Source organism: Pipistrellus kuhlii, unplaced genomic scaffold, assembly GCF_014108245.1.
Source record: "Pipistrellus kuhlii isolate mPipKuh1 unplaced genomic scaffold, mPipKuh1.p scaffold_m20_p_2, whole genome shotgun sequence".
In the NCBI taxonomy this organism is placed as follows: Eukaryota; Metazoa; Chordata; class Mammalia; order Chiroptera; family Vespertilionidae; genus Pipistrellus; species Pipistrellus kuhlii.
The window spans coordinates 85,329,364-85,352,807 of NW_023425515.1; the positions used below are offsets into that span (position 1 = coordinate 85,329,364).

Consider the following 23,444-nt stretch of genomic DNA (forward strand, 5'->3'; position numbering starts at 1 on the left):
AGGTTTTATATATATTGTAGATTCATTATATAGAAATTATCACAATTTTTATTGCCTTAAGTTAGGGGTGTCGAACTCAATCAGAGAAGGGGCCAAAATCTAAAATCCAGCCTAAATCGCGGGCCAAATGGTTTACTGAACAGTCATAAACTGTCATTGTGATGGAAACGCAGCGGAGTGCAGTGATGACAGCGCGGTGCGGGCCACATTGCAAGGTCTGGCGGGACGGATTTGGCCCTCGGGCCTTGTGTTTGACACATGTGCCTTAAGTCATTCTTTTCTAGTAGAGTATGACCTTATCCATGCATTATTTCTAATAGTACATGCTTGAAAAATGTTCATCTCATGAATAAATGAATCAATAGGTGGTATTATTCTGAGGTTTAGACATTCATATTTTCTTTGTGAAAACAACCCAAAAGCAACATTTGAATATATATACAGTCCTAAGGCTAAATGCATAACCCAAGTGTTAAATCAAGTTGGCATGCTATATATTTCCTATTTTAATGAACTGTATAATTTTAACTCATCAGGAAATATCCTCCTTTGCCAAAGGCAGCTCTTTCATTTAATCTTATCACATGTTTAAAAAGAGTGTTTTGTGATTCCTGAATGAATTCAGCTTGATTTCCCCTGAATGCAGCCAAATTTGAGAGGATGGCAGAGATAAATATGACAAAGAGAAGAATGCAACCATGAACTTTTACAAAATAATTATGAATTCAGTTAACTGTTCAGTACTAGACATTATTGGAAAAGAGCCTTGTAATGCTACATAAAATGAAAAATGTCACAAAATCCTGAAACCAATATATTTTTTAAATTTCAAAAATACCTTGTTAACATAAAATGTGCCAAGTACATTATATATATATACCTGCTCATGTATTTATACAGAATATTATGTGCTTTCTTTGTTTGCCAATCTTTTTTTTTTTTTGTTCCTTAAATTTACAGGAGGCATTCCTTATAAAAATAAATAAATAAAAGTGTATAAGCATGCACTGTGAGACAAAACAATGATGAGGCCTACTCAGACCAAACTGGAGTAGATACCAGTTCACATCATAGCCCACGTGAAGATGTTTTTATTCAGTACAGACAGACAGCAACAGTGGCAACAGAATGAGACCATAAATGCAGTGTAACTTTTGTGACCTTTGACTAGGCTCTGACCAGTGTATCTTTCTTTTCTTACCAACCAGGTAACAAAATGCCTCATCGGCTAAGGCCAGAAACTTTAAAGATCTTAATCGGATTGGAAATGACTATAATGAAGAGGTCCTTTTTTCTAGCTAGCTGTTTCCTCAATTCAGAGTTGTCTAGCAGGTTAATTGCAACATAACAGAAGATGTCTGGCAGCACCATGCACTGGTGACAGGGACAGGATTAGTGTATTTTGTGCTCAGTTTGTTGGGTCTCCTGCTGATTGTGTCCTTCTCTGCAACACGGTGCTGAGTATTCTGAGACTAATCATCTGAGGATAGAGGGGACCTACCAGCCAGTTGAGGGGTGTGTTGTTAACAAGCTAATCCATCACATTATCTAAAGACTTATTTTCTGTGTCTGCCCCTTGCTAGCAGTGAGGAAGCATTTTGGAACACTGAGTAGATGTCACCAGCCATCACCCCCAAATGACTGGCCTAATCTGGAATGTTCTGTTGTGGCCCTTGGATGTTGGACAGGAGGGTGGAGCACGTGGTCTGCAGCCGCTGGGCCAAACTTCCTGCAATAGCAAGAGTAGTGACTCAATGTGCTCAGCACAGTGGGATTCATCCATGTCATCATAGCTGATGTTTCTCTTCCACTCCACCAGGAGAGGTAGAACTTATCCTGAGCATCCTGAATTATCTGGTTGGCACTCTGTACCTGTTCCCTAGCAAATTCAATCAGGTTAACAGTGGAATGGAGTTGAGAAATGGTCTCCTGGCTTTTTTGCTTAGCTTCTTTCACCCTGCCAAGAGCCTGCTATAGGCATGTGAGTGGATCTTGGTAGACAGAGATCCCAGCCTAATATAATAACTTGCCTTCTGAACAGTTTCAAATCCTTCTACCTTTTTTGCTTCTTTTTTGTGTTCTTCCTCAGTGAGAGGGAAGTACTGGTCTACTAGAAACTGATGTGCTGAGCGCGTTTTCCATTCCACTGCTCACCAGCTGCACATTCATCTGCCAATGACTGTGTTAATGCTGTCATTGACCACCGACTTGGTCTTCTCCACACTGCAAGTCACAGCTTATTTGGCCTTGACCACTCCCCCCCCCCCCCCAGTGACCCTGCTAGTGACGAAATCGTTGGCCCTAGTCACAGTTGGTCGTTGTCACAGCATTTTTGCCCGTCACTACACTTCTGGCATTGGCATCAACCTGCTTTGTTGGCTAATTCAGAATAAACAGTTTCTCCTCCATACTGTCTAGCCCCATACAGGCATAGTTATTGGCAACAGCAATTTGTAGCTTTAGCTTCTGGGTGATGGGCTGAGCACTCAATCACAGGCACCAATATGATGGTCTCCACGCCCTTCTCCACCATCTCACACTCAGACTTCAAGTAAGATACTGATTTTTTGTGCTGATGTAAGGCGAGGATATGAGGCCATATGTGGTGCTCACCAAGGTAGGTTGGCCACCCTTGTCACCACACTTGCTTGTGGATCAATTGCAACAGATACCTTATTTTTAAATTTCTTTATTGATTAAGGTATTACATGTGTTTTTATCCCCGTATTGCCCCCCCCTCCCACTCATGCCTGTACCCCCTGTTGTATATGTCCATTGGTTAGGCTTATATGTATGCATACAAGTCCTTTGGTTGATCTCTCCCCCTCCCCTACCTTCCCTCTGAGATTTGACAGTCCAATCTATGCTTCTCTGTCTGAATCTTTTGTTCATCAGTTTATGTTGTTCATTATATTCCACAAATGAGTGAGATCATGTGACATTTATCTTTCTCTGTCTTGCTTATTTCCATTTTCTTTCTGGAGATGGAGAGACAGCAGTCAAGAGGTGAAGATCAGACAGGTCACAAACACCAGGCTCCAGCAACCCCTACATCATTGCACCATTAACTCTTCATAACACTGAGGATTCAAAGAAAAGAAAAAAGGGGAAAAAAATTTCCATGGAAGCCATTTAGTTCATTTTTCTAGGTTGTTATGGAGAATGTAGTAAGTATGAGTTTACAATATTCAAAAATAAACTAAGTTTCAAACAATAAAATTAGCTGGCATAACTGAATATATTCTGCTTAAAAGCTGGGTGGCAAAATACTTCTCTTACTGAAAATAGTGCTAACTATTCTCATGAGCAAACACTTATTTCTGCTATTAAGATAAACATATATATATATACTAGTGGGAGTGTTCCTCAGCCTGGTCTATGCCCTCTCCAATCTGGGACCCCTTGGGGGATGTCTGACTTCCATTTTAAGACAGAGATCAGTACTAAACCTGCAGGCGGTCAACCCTCTCACAATCCAGGATTGCTGGTTCCTAACTGCTTGCCTACCTGCCTGATTGCCTCCTAACTGTATCCTTGCCAGCCTGATTAATACCTAACTACTCCTCTGCCAGCCTGATTGTCCCCAACTATCCTCTCCTGCTGGCCTGATCACCCCTAAGGTTTTTATTAGTATAGATATGACCCTTCACAGAAAATTTCACTAACCCTGCTTTACAATATGGACTTGATTATTGAATCATTGGGGCCAGACACCAAGATTTCCTTTCTTTGAATAGTGGAGGAAATAATTATCTTGTCTTTAAGTTGCCCTGAAATTCAAATGAGATAATGACTTAGAAAAGTATAAAAGCACCATATAACGACAACTGTCTTTTTCATGTACTAAAAGACAATAAAGTGGTAAAATGAAAACACTATTTTTATTTTCCCCTTTCCTTCCTTTACAGCCTTTATTTAAACTTTGGAATTTATAAAAATTTCACTCCAATTTTCATTTCTTTACATTCAATATTATTTTGTGTTGGTTGCAGGTTTTATATTAGTTACAGAATAGTGGTTAGACAATCATGTACTTTACAAAGTGTTCCCCAATATTTCCAGTACCCACCTGGCATCATACAATCATTATATTACTATTGACTATATTCCTTATTGAAGTGACAATGGATTTACAGGTTCCTTCCAGTCTTTCTTTTGTGTTGTTCACCTTTCCTTTTCTTTCTCACTTCTTCCCTCATTTTCCTTACATAGTATCTCGATTGACCATCAAAGCTCAGTGAAGGCACTAAGACATGTTTAATCCATTTACCGACCAGGAAACTGAGGCCAATTCCAGTTGGCTGTGGAACTTGACTCAGTGCCCTGGGAACCCTCAGAGCCATGCTCTCTGCCCTTCCTAAGGGGCAGCCACCCAGCAAACAGAACAAACCTTCCCGTCAGGCTTCTGAGCCTCTTTCTCAAGCTTCTCTTCATCATGACCCTCCACATTATTTCCTCTCCCCGGTCCCCCGCCCCTATTCTTTATTGCCCTCCCCTTCTCCAGAGAATGTTTAAGGCTTGGCATTCACTGCGCAGGCGTGTTCTGCTGTGGGGCAAGGCGGGTGCGAGCTTGCTTTTTGGGCCAAGGGCTGGAGCAGGAGTCGCGGTCTCTGAAGTGTGCAGGCCGCCTGGGCAAGACTCTGTTCTCTGAATCCAGTCAGTCAGTCAGTCAGTCAGTCAGTCAGTCAGTCAGTCAGTCAGTCAGGTACCCTGCAGTGCGACAGCCCTCCACTGAGGTGGTGCCACCCCTCAATCCCTGCCTCAGGGCTGCAGGTCCTTGGCCCTCCCCCTGGGCTTCCTTCCATGCTCCTTGGTTCCCGTCCTGGACCACCCATGTCTTGGGGCCACTGCAGAACCTTTCTCTCCGCAAGCAGGGCAGATCTCTGTTCTCTGGCCCCCCGCCCGGCCCCGAGCCCCCTCCAGTGCATTCTGCCTCACCAGGCGTTTGCCTTTGATCTATGGCATTGGTGACAGCACACTCCTAGCAAGACTGGCACCCAGAAGGGCACAGAGTCAGTTTTTTGCCCAGAATGTTAGAGGTTGCAGTAGCGTCCGCACCTCCTCTCTGTGTCACATCTTGAACGGGCACCCTATGGCCCAGCCATGTGGCCTCCGAGTGATCTGGTAGATTTCGTCTCCATGAAGCTGTGGATCTGTGGCCAGAGGGCCTGCCTGGGTCTCAGCAATCCCATGCCTGCGTTGGTCCTGGGGCCCTGCAGGTGGGGTTTGGTGCCTTCACCCTAGCCTTCCTTGGCCAGCAATGGTCCCGGGATGCTGTGGGCTTGGATCCCATCCCCTGGCCACTTGGCATCTGCATATGCAAATTAACCTCCATCTTTGTTGGGTTAATTTGTATACTCACTCCTGATTGGCTGGTGGGTATTGAGAAGGTATGGTTAATTTGTATCTTTCCCTTTTATTAGTATAGACATATATATAATGAAGGTCATGAACTTCTCTTTTGTAATTTCTAATGAATATTAATAAAAATGACGACACAGCAAACTATTACCTGTCCCTCATTTTACAAAGAATATATGTTTTATTCCAAGACATGGGATATAAAAATGTTATATCCAGTGCAAAAATACAAGCAAATTAAATGCTTGTTTTATCCTCAAATGTTCAGAGTGGGTTTAGTAGAAAGTAGATGAGCTAAAATACTAGTAAGAATTAAAAAAAAGAATCCCAATAGAGATGACAACATGTATAAACATAAGGAAATAATAGCATCATGGCACTATGGCAAAAGATGCTTTCATATAGAGTGTGCATACATTTTTTGTAGAGGTGGGTTTAGAGATAAGAGCTTTTCACTTCTTACAATCCAGATGGACCCCCTTCTGTGGCCTAAAATTAAAAACAAAAATAAAGGAAAATGAGAGAGAGATGAGTTTGAAAAAATTCATTTGGAATTTTTTTTTGTAACTATATTGTTCCAATTTCTGTATCTTCCATTACATGGCTTTCTTTGCTATGAATATCTATATATGTCCAAATATTTCTTTTTATGAGGACATCAACCATTGAAAATAGGGCCCTCTATAATCCAATATAACCTCATCTTAACTTTTTACATCATCAAGGCTCTATTTTCAAATAAAATTTATATTCTTAGGTACCAGGGTAAATATATTATACATGAAGGGGAGAGGAGAACATAATTCAACCCCAAGATAGATCAAGGGAATTTTCATGAAATTGCATGGCAAAGATCTGCATTGTGCATATGCAGAGTCCAAATTTATCTCACCTGTCTGAAAAAGAATCGACAATGTGAGTGATAAGTTAAAAAGTAATTTCAACTGGTTCAATTCTCATCCCTTAAAAATACAAATGAAATACTTTTTTCTAGAAGCATTCATTTAACCTAATATGAGACTACCACAGAGAAACAGAAACAAAAGCAAAATCAAACAAACACAAACAGTTATTAAAAACCATATCATGAAATGAGCCCCCATTTGGGAGTACCAGCTGACAGTGAATTCAAGATTAGTATGTTTAGATTCTTCCCATCTCTGCATTGTCCTGGCTTCCCAAGGTGCACTTTTTTCATGGACCCTAGAAATAAGGATTTCTATTTTCTGGTACCAATCACGTTTCAGTCCTGGAATAGTGTTCTTTTTATGGGCATCAACAAATCTTACTTTAATATATCCTTCAGATTCCCATAGTGATTTCCTTAGGTCAATGCCCTATATAGTCATTTCTTTAATAAACCAATTTTCTATTGCATTCTTGCCTGGCTGCATGGCCAGGTCATTGACCATTTCCCATGAGTCAGTAAAAACTCGAGCTTAGAGGCAAGCAGCATGCAATTTTAGCCTACAAAGCTGACCAGTTTTAACCTTTACAGAGTGGTAGCCTTCCAACCAGGATGCTATCCATTCAACTTGGAACTGCCTTCCATAAACCAGGCAGCTCTTGGTTGGTTGGTTGGTTAATCAAGAGTTATTTATAGCTTACCATTCACATGGGAGTAGGATTGGGTGTATCATCAGGTTATTCCAAAGTTGGTCCTAGGGAAAGGAGTGTACCTGTTTGTGAATACATTGAGTAAGTATAACTTTGCTTCCCCCATGTGTAGCATGTTTCTCAAGAAACAATTTCCACATTATTATGGAACATGTCTGGGCACTGTCCTTCCCATTGGGGTGTTTCTTTTACATCACATCCAGGATATTATGAGTGTTCCAGGTTTCAAGATTATCTTATGTCATTCATTCATTGGGTCAGTTTGACTAAATATCTGCTAGCAAGCTTATAATTGCCCTCAAATGGAAATTCTCTGAACCAAATTCCAGCAGTTATTGCTGTTAGTACTCAGAGGCTTTTCCCATAAGCCGCTGTCTCCATAAAGACTCCAGGACTCTTTTCAAGAAGTTTTATTGATTAGAATTAGCACTATTCCCGGATGTCAAATATTTATCCCCCAAAATCCAAATAAACCAAAGAGATAATGGTATTCCAACATGTTTTGACCAACAAGCATTTTTATTTTCTCTTTTTTTTTCTTTTTTTTTCTTTTTTCTTTTTAGAGGACATTGATTAAAGCTGGGAAACAAGGAATAGCTTAGGATAGAAGAAACAACAGGAGAGTCTTGGTGGGCTGCTTTGGCTCATTGGGAAGTCAGAGAAAAGGGGGGCCTTGGAGACAGGTTCAGAGGGTTAGCCTGGATGAGCTGCCACTGTTGCCCATTGTTCCCCTGATTGCAAGACCCCTACAGTCCCTTAGAGGTTAGGAGATGTGTGCCTGTGGAGGAAGAAGAGGGGACAAGGAGAGGCACAGATGTGCTCCTTGGAGGGGGAGCACATTTCCAACAAGCATCTTTACACTAACACCTGTTTGTGCACAGGTTTAGGACATGAACATCTTTGGGGGCTGTTATTCAGCTTACCGCATACAACTTTTGTCTTGCACATTTATTTTCTAAAAATGTTTATATACATGATTTTTAAAAATATTTATAGAATATAAATGTTAAAACTTTCATTTATTTATTAAACATCTATTAAATGTCCATGAAGTAGGGGTAATATGTAAATTATTTTTAGGCTAAACAACTGTATTTTTCTAACTATTTTACAAAAGTACATGTGAAGTATATTTTTTAAAGGATTAGATAAATTGATAGTGGCTTAATACAAATAAAACATTACACACTCTTGGGAATTGTACATTTGAGAGAGGACTATTCCTTAGCATTTAATTTGTGTTTATGATATTAGGAGGTTTAAAAATATTTTAATTAAAACTATACAGATCATAAATTTTAATCAGTTTAACTTAATACTAAAAATTATGTGAGTAGCATAGAAATCATTTTACTGTTCTTTTTTTTTTCTTTTTTCCCCCAATTGCCATCACAAGTTAAGGAAACAATCTATCACTTTATTTTTTCTATTAATTCTTGCCACCCTCTTCTCACCTTGCCAGGAAGTAGAACCCTGGTTCCACTCACATAACCCTGCCCAGACCCATCCATTTTTTTTCAAATAAATTTAGAATAATGATTCCTACCCCATAGTGTTGTTGTGGGGAATAAATTAATTAATAAATGTATAAGATTTGGAAGACTTCAAGTGCTCAGTAAATGTTAATTGATAACATATCTTCTGTATTAAAAGGCAATAATTATAATTGTGACAAAACACTAGGTTATTAGGAAAAGAAACAGAAATTTGATTGTCATATTTTAAGATGCATTCAGTTATAATGTAATTTCAGAATTTATATTGGTGAAGTGAATAAAAAAATGTTTACTATGTGGTAAGTGCCCAATATCCATAATAATTATTTCTATTATAAGTGGTACTAAGAACTGATTTTATGAGACTAATATAATCATGATTCAAAACTCATAAGGACAGTATAGAAATAAAAAGTACAGATCAACTTGCCTATAACCCTGAATCATTTTGTTGTTGTTAATCCTCACCCTAGGATGTATTTCCATTGATTTTTAAGAGTGAGAGTGAGGGAGAGAAATGGAGAGAGAGGCATCAATTGAGAGACACATATTGATTGATTGCCTCCCGAACACACTCCAACCGGGGCAGGGGATCAAACCTGAAACCCACATAAGTATCCTTGACCAGGAGTCAAACTGTGATAGTTTAGTGCATGGAAAGATGTTCTAAATAATGAGCAAACACTGGCCTTGACTGAGCCATGGTTTTAATTAAACTATTAGCTAAATGTTTCCAATGCTTTATTGAAATAATAACTAAAAAAAGATTTACCCCAGGAATAAATGTATCAGAAAAGCCAATCCCTGTAAGATGCTCCACAACAAAATAAAACAGAAAACCATATTGTTACAAAGCATTTGATAGCATTTAATAACTACTTATTATGAAAAGTTTTTAGAAAAAGAAAATGAATAAAGGCTTATTTCTGCATCTGATTAAGGTTATTTGTGTAAAGCTTATTATATATAATGAAAATAGTTTTAAAACATTATACTTATAATTGGGAAAAATAAAAATTGATAACAGTCAGTGATAATATTTAAAACATTTAAAATGTAGTCCAAAATTAATATCAAACATTCAGATCTAATATAATTAAGTTTAACTGGAGTATATCAGCTGATTACTCACCATGTTTGCCCGAAAGTATTGAGGATTTCAACAATGAAATGAGACAAAAACGTAAACACCCTCATCATTTCACCTAGAAAACCTAATACCATACGCAAATTATTAGAAATACCAAGTTCAGAAAGGTAGTTAGATATCTAACAAACAGAATAAATTAGCACCAATGCTCCTTTCTGGTATTTAATAGGTAATATGCAACATTTACCACAGCTGCAAAAATTATGATTAAATAATATACTAAAAAATAAACAATTCTTTATAACATTAAAATGATATCAATTATCATTGACTTAGATTATAAATTTAATAGAAATTCAATAATAATCCCAGCAAGGACCAGTCAATTAGGTAAGAATCATTTATTGGGATTTGAAAAATTACCTCACTATTTAGGGAATTATACATTAAATAATAAAATTATTTCAAGAGAATAAACTATAAATGAGAAAACAATTATAAAAGAAAAAAATCTAGGGTTCCAGTCAAGATTGTGACATAGGTAAATGCCATTCTCACATTCATCCACAACCACATCAAAATTAGAGAACAACCCTCATTCAGAACTGCCTAAAATCTAACTGAACGGAAGTCCTACAACTAAGAAAATAAAGGAGCCACATCAAAAGTGGCAAAAGCAGTGGAGACACAGAACAGGGTGGAACCACAGCCATGTGTGACAGATAAGAATCCAGAGGGATATCTCGGCTGTAGAAGTGACTCCTGAAAAGAAAGGAGTCTCAGTTCCACACCAGGACACCCTTCCCAGGTGTCCAGTTCCAGGACGACAAGTCCCTGTAATAACTTCTGGCTGTAAAAACCAGCAGAGATTATATATGTATGAAAGAGGGGGCTGCTAGATACCAGACCATTTTCTCTTAAAGGTTCTGTACATGGACTTACTGGACCTGAACCCTGTGCTGGGGCAGCAGCTCAAAAGGCACCTGGGGCATACAGAGAGGAAATGAATTTTCTGACATTCGGATGAAAGCTGGAGGGTGAAAACAGACTCCACTTTACCTTTTCTGAAATCCCCTTTCCCCACAGAGCTGGAAAGCAGGCACCATATCTTAGTTTCCATCAATCTATCTACACTTCCCCCTTGCCCTGGTGATTACTGGGACTGTATCCTACCCAACTGGCTGGCCCACCCAAGCTTTTTCTAATGGCCTTTTCATACAAATTGACTGCTCTGGCTCCTGCAGGCATTCTAAAATCTCTTAAACAAGTAGCCTCAGCCTCAACATGCCCCATACCTCTAACTAAATGGCCCTAGGACTGGCACTAGCAGCTGGAATCCAGCCTTGGTTCACATCTTGGCCTCTCCTGGGCATGTCCAAGCCCAGCACAAGTAGAAGCCATTTGCAAATTGCTCTGTAGCTCATGCCAGGTGGTCTGAGACAGGGGTCAGGTGATGGTTACCTTGGCCTAGAATTTCTGGGAGGCCCCAATAACAGCCCACCTAGTGGACAGCTTCAGACAACATTAATGCAACACCCAACCACCTCCACAAGTGAAACATTGAATGGGAGCATTCAGAGGGCACCAAAGCCCCACTGAAGTAAGTCTTGCTCCATGGAGTTGGTCTCAGCCCCATTTATCTTCCACGATGATTGCAAGCAATCTTTTTTTTTTTTGGGGGGGGGGAGGGAGGAGAGCACGGACGCAGTCCCCCACTACCACAAATTATGCAGTCAATTTTCCCACATGTGGAGAAATCGCAGGGGTCAGCACATCCCGAGTGCAATAGATAAGCCTCACCCTGGGAAAACCACCTTTGTGATCATGGTATCTCCCCTGCTAGGTAAGTATTGTAACCAATCTTAATCTTCACAGCCAATTTTATGTGAATAATTTCTACCGTAAGGTGGCAACAGCAATTAATGTTCAACTATAAGAGGGTGTGCACATACACACTAGGGTTTCACCTGAAATGCCCAGCTCAGGTGAACATGGAGGTCATGCCAGTAGATGCTACAGGACACCTATTTTTTGAGGCCCATCTAGTAAGCCCAAGCGATGTGGCAGCTCTACCTAATATACAGAAACAAACACAAGGTGGCAACCAAAAGTAGCAGACAAAGAAATATCTCCTACATGAAAGAACAGAACAAAACTCTAGATAAAAAACTAAAGGAAATGGAGACAAGCAATCTACCAGATACAGAGTTCAACACACTGGTTATAAGGATGCTTAGTGAACTTAGGGGAAAAGTGGATGAACTTATTGAGAGCATAATCAAAGGATAGGAAACATAACAATGGAGATAGGAAATATTTTTTTTTAATGTCAGAAAGAAAGAACACATTAACTGAGTTGAAGAAAACATTATAAGAAATCAACAGTGGGATAAATGAAGCAGAAAATCAAGAGAATTAAAAGATAAGGAAATAAAACAGAAAAAAGAAAAAAATAATTTTAAAAAATTGATCCTTTGGGACAACTTAAAGCACACCAACATTCACATCATGGAAATGCTGGAAGGAGAAGAGAAAAAGCAAGGAATTGAAAACTATCTATACTAATAAAAGGTAATATACTAATTAGACCGGGAGACCTTCCTGACAAAGCCAGGTGGTGGGGCTGAGGCAATTAGGGTTGATCAGGCCAGGATGGGAGGGCAGTTGGGGGTGATTAGGTTGGTGGGGGAGGGGCAGTTGGGGGCAATGAGGCTGTCAAGGGGGGCAGGTGAGGGTGAGCAGGCTGGCAGGCTGGTAGACAGAGTGGTTAGGGGGGATCAGGCAGACAGGCAGGTGAGCGGTTAGGAGCCAGTGATCCCAGATTGTGAGAGAGATGTCCAACTTCCTGCTGGGATCGGACCTAAACTGGCAGTTGGACATCCCCGAGGGGTCCCAGAAGGACACCCCTTTTCCTCCCCCACCCTGCCCCCATGCATGAATTTCATGTAATGGGACACCAGTATGAAATAATAATGATAGAAAAGTTCCCTAACTTTATGTGAAGGAAATAGACAATCAAATTCAGAACTACAGAGTCCCAAACTAGATGAAGCCGAAGAGGCCCACACCAAGTCACATCATAAATAAAATGGAAAAGGTTAAAGACAAATAGAGAATTAAAATATCTGATCTAATAAAGAGGGAATATGTAAATTTACCATCACATCATAACAAAAATGGCTGCACCCACAACAGAGGCAGAGATCCATAAAAACAAGATGGTTATGCCCACATTGGAGGCCAAGTTCCCATAACAAGTCTTAATGAGCAATCAGCAAGGACTTGAGGCTGCATGGCACTGGGCCAGGGCAGGGGGCCTCAGGCTGTTGCCTCCCCACCCTTTGGTGGGGCTTGACAAAGGACCTCAGCCTGTGCCCCCTGCCCTGGGCTGAGCCAGGGGACCTCAGGCTGTGAACCCTGCCTGGCGCCAGAGAGAGGAAGAGAGAGATACAAACATCAATGATGAGAAAGAATCATGATTGTCTGCCTTCTGCATGTCCCACACTGGGGATAAAACCCACAATTCAGGCATTTGCCCTTGACCAGAATTGAACCTGGGATTCTTCAGTCCACAGGCCAACACTCTACTCACTGAGCCAAACCAGCTGCTAGAGCAATACAAAGAGAAAATTTTAAAAGCAATTAGTTACTTACAAGGGAGCTCCCATAAGACTGTCAGCTGATTTCTCAACAGAAACTTGGCATGCCAGAAGAGATTAGCAAGAAATATTCAAAGTGTTGAAAAACAAAGACCTACAACCAATATTACTCTACCCAGCAAAGTTATTTAGAATAAAAGGACAAATAAAGAGCTTTATAGACAAGAAAAACCTAAAGGTGTTCATCACAGCTAAACCAGTATTACTGGTACATGAAATATATAAGGGTATTTTTTAAGAAGAAGAAAAATGATTAAAAATATGACAATAAAATGGCAATAAATGCATATCTATCACCAATTACTTTAATTGCAAATGGATTAAATGCTCCTATCAGAAGATATATGGGGGCTAAATGGATAACAAGACAAACCCTTACATATGCTGTCTATAAAAGAATTACTTAAGATCAAAAGACACAGACTGATTGTAAAGATATTTTAAGGAAATATAAACAAACAAATAAACAAAAAGCTGAGGTAGCAAACTATACATTATAACAAAGGCTATATAACAAGAGACAAAGAACCCAGCAATTCCACTTTTGGGTATTTATCCAAAGAAACCCAAAACACTACATCAAAAAAGGCATATACATTCATATATTCATTGTGTCATTAACTAAAATATGTAAGCAATGTAGGTATTTCATCTGTAGATGAATAAATAAAGAAGTGGTGCATATATATACAATGGAATATTACACAGCCATAAAAATGAATGAAATATTGCCAATTGCAATAATTGGATGGGGTAAGAGAGTATTGTGCTAAGTAAAATAAGTCAGGCAAGAAAGACAAATGCTATATAATTTCACTTATCATACATATGAAATCTAACAAACAAAAATAATGAACAAGCAGAACATAAACACATTCATAGATACAGAGAACATTTTGATTTCTAGATGGAAGGAGTGTTGGGGGGGGGATGAGTGAAACAGGTAAAGGGAATAAGAAGTACAAACTGGTAATTACAAAATAGTCATTAGAAAGTAAATTACAGCAGAGGAAATGTAGTCAATAATATTGTAATAAGTATGTGACCTATAAAATGGGTACTAGGTTTATCAGAGAGAACACTTAATAAGTTACATATGTCTAATCACTGGCTTATTGTATGTCAACTCTAATTGAAAAATAAAAAAATATTTTTAAAGTAAAACAAATACTTTTATAGGATTAAGGTGGGTAAAGTTGTTTTTACTTAAAAAGGAAACTATGCAAGAGCAAAAGAAATATGTGATTTTAATCACATAAATATTAATGATTTATTTTCTATAAAGCACACTTTAATAAACAGATAAATATAAATGACAAAAGATTTGTCAAAGATACCCTGTTTCCCCAAAAATAAGACAGTGTCTTATATTAATTTTTGCTCCCAAAGATGCACTAGGTCTTATTTTCAGGGGATGTCTTATTTTTCCATGAAGAAGAATACAGTACACATTTATTGTTAAATGAAAATAAAGGAAATTTATTACCTGTATACAGTATGGTAGTACGGTAGCTGTCAACACAAACCAGACAAACTATGAATCCTACAGTATCAAGAATTTACTCATTTATTCAATGACAATCATGTCATCATCTTCTGGAACATCATCATAACAATCCAATTCCTGAATTTCCTGATGAATTTCTTGTGACTCCATTTCTTTCAGAATTAGTGGACCAAATCTCTCATGTTTAGCAATAGCACTGTCTTTAAATGAGTACTTCTTGTCAAGGTAGCCTGCTCGCAGTGCATTTGCAATGCAACTGTCAGTGATTTTCTCCCATGAATTCTTCACCCAAGTCACAACTTCTTGCAGTTTAGGTTTCACAAAGTTTCCATGCTAATTTCTCTCCATTCTATTTTCAATGTAGTCATTAATTTCCATGCACAAATTGTCTTTGAATGGCTTGTTTATTGCAATATCAAGAGTCTGGAGATAGGCTGTCATTCCTGCGGGAATCATTATCTGATCTATTTTTCTTTCGTGAAGAAATGTCTTCATGTCTAGCGCGGTGAGTGCTGGCTGCATTCCAGACTAGCAGACCTCTTTGGCTCCCTCGCATAACAAGCAGCAGCATTAAATTGACCCACTTCCATATAACTGCTGTGTGGCCCAGGCTTTTTCAGTTTCAAGAATAAAATCGCCCAAAACACGTTCAATCTTTTTCTTCTTGCCCTTAGAAATGATTAAAAATGGGATTTTAGTGCCATCCAGAATATTGCCAAAATACAGGAAACACGTGCACTTTCGTAAGCAGTGGAGGGAATGTACACTAAGGAGGCACCCCGCTGTTCAGTTGTTGTTTGAGATGATTGGCCCATAAACACTGCAGTTTCATCCATAGCAATCATGTTGGAAAGATTGTATTTAGAGAAGTCAGCATCATCAATAAAGGACTTGAATGCAAGTGCTGGCTTAATAACTTGAGTATCTTCCAACTTAAAAAATGTTGTAGATTTCTTAAAGACAGTTCACTTCGCTGAAGGAAATTATCCAGCCAGTGCTGTGATGCTTTGAAGTCTTCGGGGGCTATGTCAAACTATGGTGCCATTGTAAAGGCAAATTCTTGAATCTGAGCCCTATTCACAACCAAAGCCTTTGCTCTCCTGTCAACAACCATTCACAGATCAGGTCTTCCAGCTCGGAAAATAATGGTTGCCAACCTGATCCACACTTGTGCTTTTTAGCATTTCCCTTGTCCACTTTTCAATGAGGTTACCATATTCTACTCGCCATTTTCAGACTGATCGGATACTCAACCTCTTCTCTTTGCAGAAAGCAGTAAGATTTTGGCCCCAAGAGTCTTCCATGATTCCTTTCTTGTACTCCACGGAGTAGCTTTTTCTTTTTGTGCTCATTTCTAGGGGTAAAAAAAAAAAAAAAGGAATTGGGGTATCAAGGTGGGGAGAGGGGGATCATTTAAAATGACACAAGGGAATCAGAGGGGGGAATCAAAATGGCACAGGAGAATCAGAGGGGTATTATCATTTTAGTAACCCCTTTTGATCCTCCTGTATCATTTTGATTGCCTCCTCTGATCCTCCTGTGTCATTTTAAGTGATCCCTTCCCCCTACCCCTGTGCCACTGAACACCTTCACCAGACATCCCCCCTACCCCTTTATCAGACATTTACCCCCTGGGGCCTGCCTGGGGACTGTCACTGGGCTTGCTAGGGCCTGGATCTGGGCTGGAGCAGGGTCTGCCTCTGACTGAGAATCTTCAGTCATCATGAGGGCTGCTGCAAGCATCAGGTAGTATCACCAGAGACAGACCAGCACTCACCATCCTCGCTGTGTCCCATCCACTCTAATCCTCCTGTTCTTCTACAGGCATCTGCGAAAGTCTCCTCCTATAAACTGATGAACCAAAAGATAGATATAGAGACAGTAAAGCAACAGCAGACTGTCAAATTACAGCAGGGAGGGTAGGGAGATCTGGGGGAGATAATAGATCAACCGAAGGACTCGTATACATGCATATAAGTACAACCAATGGACACAAAACTCTGGGGAGGGAGGGTATAAATAGGAAGGGGGGAATGTTAAAATATGTACACAGATAATAATTTAATAAAAAAAAAAAAAAGGTAAAAAAAAAAAAGTCTCCTGCCCCACGCTCACCGCACTCAGGCCTCCAGAGTCCCCCAGTCCCTTCAGCCCCCTAGCCACCTAGGGCTGGCCCAAAGCACAAGCCAGCTTCAGATTGTGGCTGACCAGCCACCCAGGGCCGCCCAAGGCTCAGGTAACCAGGGTTGTCTGAGGCTTGCAATTCCGGCAGTGGCAGCAGCAGAGGGGTGATGGGAGTGTCACCTTCCCATGCTCACTGGGTTGCCTCCCATCCCTGAGGGCTCCTGGACTGTGAGAGGGGGCAGGCCAGGTTGAGGGACCCCCCCCCTCCAGTGCATGAATTTTCATGTACCAAGCCTCTAGTTGTTTTATAAGTGCCATAAAATTATCATAAATTTAGTAAATTTAATTACCTCACAATAAAAAATTGTGTATTTTTATTCCTTTCTTGCCATTCTCACATAAATATTTAAGAGTTCTATATTAAACATAAATAGAAAAGTATATTATCTTACAATTGGTTGAAATATCATACATGTATATGTATTTGTTTATATAACTATAATTTACATATATATCTTTTTATATAATCACTAGAGGCCCAGAACACTATTAAAATCACACAGGGAGGTGCCCTGCCTCCCACAGTGTGAGGAGGCACTCTGAAGGAGGCTGGGACCCGTGCCTGACCCACATAGTACAAGCTACCACGTTGTCTCTAGTGGGGTGAACCTGTGTGTTGTGTCTCCGCTCTGGCCTGCCCCCAGCCCCAGCCTCCCTGTGGCTGCTGGGGCTGGGGGTGGCATGCAGTCCCCTCCCGCCCATCTGCATGTGCAGCTCTTCTTGAGTGGTCTCTTGAGTGATGCCTGGCTAATAAGCATATCACCTGTTTATATATTCAGATAGTATACTCTCTCTATATATATATCTATATCTATAGCTATAGCTATATATATATAGATAGATAGATATAGATAGATAGATAGATATATCTATATACAGATATATATGTATATCTATATCTATGTATAAAATTTTCCATAGAACCATAGCTTTTTCTAAAACTGACAAAGCAACTGATCGTAAATTAAAGAATAGAATACTCCATAGTCAAGAGATGAGAACATGAACGAGGCATTACTCCACAGGCCATTGGAAACTTCACTGGTGGTTTAGACAGCTGATGATTTTCAAGAGAACAAAGAGAATATGAGTTTTCCTAAAAAACTGGACCTGAGTCATGAAGTACTATGATTACTAGGCTCAGAATCAATTCTCCTTGTAGGAATCCAGTGTACTTTATCCAAAATTTGAGCTACATGGAAAAGTATCTATGAGCCAGTTAGCCCTTTTTACTGACTTTTGTCTTTAGTAGCTGAATAAATACTACATGCAAACCTTTTGGTAGCAACTGAGATACTTGATGTTTCCCAGCACTACTCAGTACTAAATGAAAACACTTGAGATTCTGTGATGCAAGTTTCATAAGATAAAAAATCAGAAAACTGACCACAATTTAAACTTGCTCACCTATATTTTAAAGTATGTTTTTTAAAAGCCCTGAGTTAGATGGTATGTTTTTGGTGCCATTTAACATTTCAGTATACTTTTTTATTAATCCCTATTACTAAAACATACTAGAAAAACACTAAAATCGGTACAGTGCTATATATAAATTGTTACAGTTAGAGCTATAATATGAAATAAAACTAAAAAATATGAATGAGCATTTAGGTTAATACACATAAAAAACTTGAAAGGAAGAAAATGTTTTGTTAAAATTTTGTATTTGAAATTTATTTTGTAATAAATTATAGTTAGAGAAACATTAAAATACGATTATCTCTCATTTAGAAGAGTGCCTTTTACAGTACAGACTAAAAGGAAATGACTCCTTTGTGTCCATGCATGGATGGCAATCTATGGATCCCTCTCCTGGATCTATGTCAAGTCAACATTAATTATTATTCTAAAACAAACTCTGAGAGCAGCAAGCTTGGCTGAGGCAGAATATGCTCCAGCCAAAAACAGAGGCATAACTGCCATCACTGTCATTCTGTTGGCTTTCGGAAATACGAGGAAAAGTGTGGAAGAGCTATTTACAAGCTCTCGAATATGTCCCTGTGGGCTACAACTCTGCAAACCAGTCAGCCAGCACATGGATGCCAGAAAGTGAGTGCAGATATGCAAAAGGTCTACTGTTATTCTGTATCAGTCCTAGTAAATTGGAGGACAACAGATTGAAATTCAGAAAATCAATACTTTTCACAATAATTTGGTCAATTTCTTAATTTGGGTTACCAGACCCTAACTCAATGATTTGCATGCAAATAGTTTATTTTGAACATGATTCCAGGAAACTTCCGTAGGGAGTATAGATGTGAGGTGAGGCATGGATGGGAAATGTACTAGTTTTCTTAGGGAGTGTTATAACAAATAGTCATAAACGTGGTGACTTAAAACAATAGAAATGTATTCTCTCACAGTTCAGGGGTTCAGATTCCAAAATGAAGATGTTGGTAAGGCCACACCTGCTCCAAGGTTCCATGATAAATCCTTCCTTGCCTTTTCCAGGTTCTGTTAGCTCCTGGAATTTCTTGCTTGTGGCAGCATACCTTCAATCCACACCTCCTTCTTCACATGACTTTCTCTCTTGTCTTTCTGCCTTTTAGGGTCTCTGATAAGAATACTCCCAGAACATTTAGGGTCTATACTTATGCATTATAATCTTATCTCAAGATGCTTAACTAAAGATCTCTTCAAAGACCAATTTCCAAATAAGATTTCATTCTGACTTTCCAGGTGATCATGACTTTGGGGGGACACTATTAAAAAGGCAGCTGCTTAAGTGTGCTATTAAGCAAGATATCCTAGAAGGTAACTGGAACTCAAACCCAATGGCAAATTCTGAAAACCAGTGGAGAACTGGAGCCTCAGAGTTACATTACACTCCCCAAAAGGGAGAGGATTGATACCAACTCCCATCAATAATTGGTTGAGGCTTCCATGTGTGAGGGGAAAGGGGTTTGCTGGGGATTGGGAGGAGGCAGGTCCTGCTGGCCATATTTGATTGGAAAAGCTTCTGTACCATATTCCTTCATTCACACATAAGAATTAAGACCTAACTAAGCCATTTTTACTGAAGAGAGTAGGCCATATCTAGCAAGAGTGTTGAGGCAGAGAAAAGATATAGAATTCCTAACCTACAGTGAAATTTTCTTATATGCAAATCTAGACATTGAAGCAGTTATTAGAATTGACATTTTTATAACAGAAAAATATCTTATGATCCCAAAGAAAGAACACTACTCAAAGGGAGAGAAGCATATTCTTGGAATCCTGAGTTATTGTAACTAGAGAGACTCTTTGCTCATAGATGGTTTAAGGTAGATCTTATTTATTTATATATACATGGTAACCAATTACAAACTTCTAATAATCAGCTTTCAATTTGGAAAAACAACTTGTGTTCTTTGCTGCCATTTCTTCTTCTTTTTGAAAAAGTGTCTGAATTTTCTTTGGGAAATATCAATTTGGAGTGGCTTTCCTACCAACTGCTCTGAATTCCTAGTTATGAAGCAGAGGGCCTTGTCAATAACCAAAATGAGTCATATGAAAAAGTGTGATTGACTGAAGGAAAGAAACATAACCTAGATTTGCCAATAGGTTAATATACATCCATCTCCTTGTACATAGTGCTTAGTGGAGGGAGGGTAACATAAGGTAAGGTGATTTAAATGGAGTGAGTCACAGAAAATGTTTTAAGTGATAAGTAACTACCTCTTGGCAGTTGTGGTGGTTAATTTTATATATCAACTTGACTAAGCCATTGTGTGCCTATACATTTGCTAAAACATCATTCTAGATGTACATGAAGGTGTTTCTGGGTGACTTTATAGACTGAGTACAGCAGATTGCCTTCCCTAAGTGAGTGGGCTGCATCCAGTCAGTTGAGGGCCTGAGTAACATAAAAGAATCACTGTCTCCAGGGTAAAAGGAAACTCTTATCTATTAGCCTTGAGCTGGAGATTGTTTCTTCAGAACCAATTTGAAAACATCAGTCTTTCCTGGGCCCATAGGTGGCCTGCATTTGGGTTGGAACTGTGCCAGAGGCTCTCCTGGGTCTCCAGTTTACTATCTGCAGATAGATCTTGGGACCATGTAACTCTATCATCATGCAAGCCAACTCCTTACATCTATATCTATAGCTATAATTATAGTTATACTAGAGGCCCATTGCACAAAGATTTGTGCAATAGGCCTTCCTTCCTCAGGCTATTGGCACCAGTTTTCCTCCAGCACCCAGGACCCAGGCTTTCGCTCTGTCCACAGTGGAGAAGCCAAGCCTCGAGGCTAGGCTTTTCCGTTCTGGCAGCAGCAGAGAAGCCAAACTTCTTCAGTCTTCAGTCTTCAGTCTTCACTCTGTGCCTGCATATGCAAATTAACCCACCATCTTTGTTGTGTTGATTTGCATGCTCACTCCTGATTGGCTGGTAGGTGTCATGGAGGTATAGTCAGTTTGCTTATTTCTTTTATTAGTGTAGATCTACATGTACGTCTTTCTTTCTCTCTATATAAACACACGCACAAGTAAGTTTACATTTGTAAGTATGAAAAACACCATGTATTCTTTAATTATTATTTGTTAATTATTGTACTATTTTTTATACATCAACTGTAAACCAAATTTTGCCCTCTCCTGTATATGTATGTGTGCTTATATGCATACTAGAGGCCTGATGCATGAAATTTATGCAAGAGTGGGCCTTTCTTCCTCTGGCTGCTAGCACTGGCTTCCGTTGCAGCCCCATATTTGTTCGGAAGATCGTCCAGAAGGACCTCTGGTCTAATTAGCATATTACAGTTTTATTATTATAGATATGTTCAGGCAGAAGTTTCCCAGACTTCATGTCTCTCCTGTTAGTCAATCTCCATTTACCAATCCCATGATGCTTTACATCCTTATTATCACTGTTGAATTTGGAATGAAGCTCAGTTTTGTACTGGGATTTCTTTTCCCTTGTTGAAATTGTCCTGAATAAAAATTGCCTTCACCACTATAACTTCTGTTGGGCTCTACTATTGATTTTGTTTTTCTGGAGTACCCTGACCTAGACAGATTTTGGTACTGATAAATGCTGTAACAAATACCTTAAAAATTTGAAAGTGTATTTGGAAATAGGTAATGGGTAGAGACTGGAAAAGCCTTAAGGTATATGCTTATAAAAGCCCAAGATTTCATGAAGGGGATGATGGATAGAAATGTGGACATTAAAGAATTTTCTGAGGAGGTCTCAGATGGAAATGAGAAACAGTTTCGTGGAAACTAGCAATCCTAGTTATAAAGTAGCAAATTTGACTTAATTGTGTCCTAGTCTTTTGCATAAGGTAAAACTTGTGGACCATGAAATTGGATATTTAGCTAAGGAGATTTCTAAGAAAAATACTGAAAGTGTAGTCTGGATCCTTCTGACTGCATATAGTAAAATGTGAAAGAAGAAACATAAATTAAATAAGGAATTTTTAAGCAAAATGGAATGAGAACTTGAATATTTGGAAAATTATCAATCCATATTGCAAAAATGCTAGGAAGTCATTCTGAAGAGAACACTAAAAGTTGGCTGAACAAGCTTTTGAGAAGAAAATTAGTATGAGTCTGAAGATGACTTTAATCAGCTACTATGTAGCCAGGAATAAAAATGGGATCATACCAGCAGAAACACTGCCTAATGGAACTAGAGGGAAAAGAGAAAACAAGACGGAATAGAAAAAGCAGCTAACCTATGTTATCCTTAAAGGAAAGGGGAAGATTGACTCCTAAGATAATTCAGGGATTATAAATACTGGCATCCCAGCACTGACCCAGGGGATTATTAAGACTTTGGATTGTTAAAATGGAATGTTATATTTGCTTGTGAGAAAGACATGAACTTATGAAGACCAGGGCCAAAGGTTATAAACTGAATGTTTGTGTTTCCCTAATTTATATGTCTAAGCTAGACTCCCAATGTCACTGAATTTGGAGACGGGCTTTTTGAAGATGTGGTAAGGGTTGAGATCATAAATTTGACACCCTAATCTGATAGGGCTGGTGCTCTTATAAGAAGAGAAAGAGACATCAATGTTCTCTTTCTTCAAATTATGTAAGGACATAGTAGACAGAAGGCAGCAGTCTGCAAGCCAGAAAAAGAGCTCTCACTCTCTCACCCAAAACTGACCAAGGCACCTTGATCTTGATCTTTCAGTCTCTGCAACTGTGAGAAAATAAGTGCCTGTTTTTAAACTACACAGTCTATGGTATTTTATTAAGCCACTCAGTTACTGAAGTCTGAGCAGACTTAAGTCAGTAGCCTTCATGTAAACAATTACGGTCTATTAATGGAGCCAATATTATGAAAAATAGAGTTGAAGTACAAAATGAGCCAAATCCATTTGAAAGTATATGTCTTTGAATTAAATAAGCCTGAGGGGAAATTAGTCCTTGATTGTTCAACTATATGACCAATGCATTTGTTAGTTTGTTTTTGCTTGAACTAGTTTGTGTTGCATTTTCTAGAACTTATGAACAAAATATAAGTGGCAGATTAAAAATCAGCACTTTTCATAAATGTGAGTAAGCCTGTGCATTCTATATTTCTAAAGAACAAATTGTT

The 23,444-nt window shown here is 39.0% G+C and overlaps 1 non-coding gene and 1 pseudogene across 1 annotated transcript; both read right to left on the reverse strand.

Annotated features, from left to right (window-relative positions):
- Nucleotides 1-1,062: 1,062 nt before the first annotated feature.
- The window catches only part of LOC118722991, a 59,006-nt pseudogene continuing 36,624 nt past the window's right edge, over nt 1,063-23,444 (reverse strand).
- On the reverse strand, nt 11,252-11,415 carry LOC118725198. The gene has a single exon (XR_004989924.1). It is a non-coding gene; the product is annotated as a U1 spliceosomal RNA (small nuclear RNA).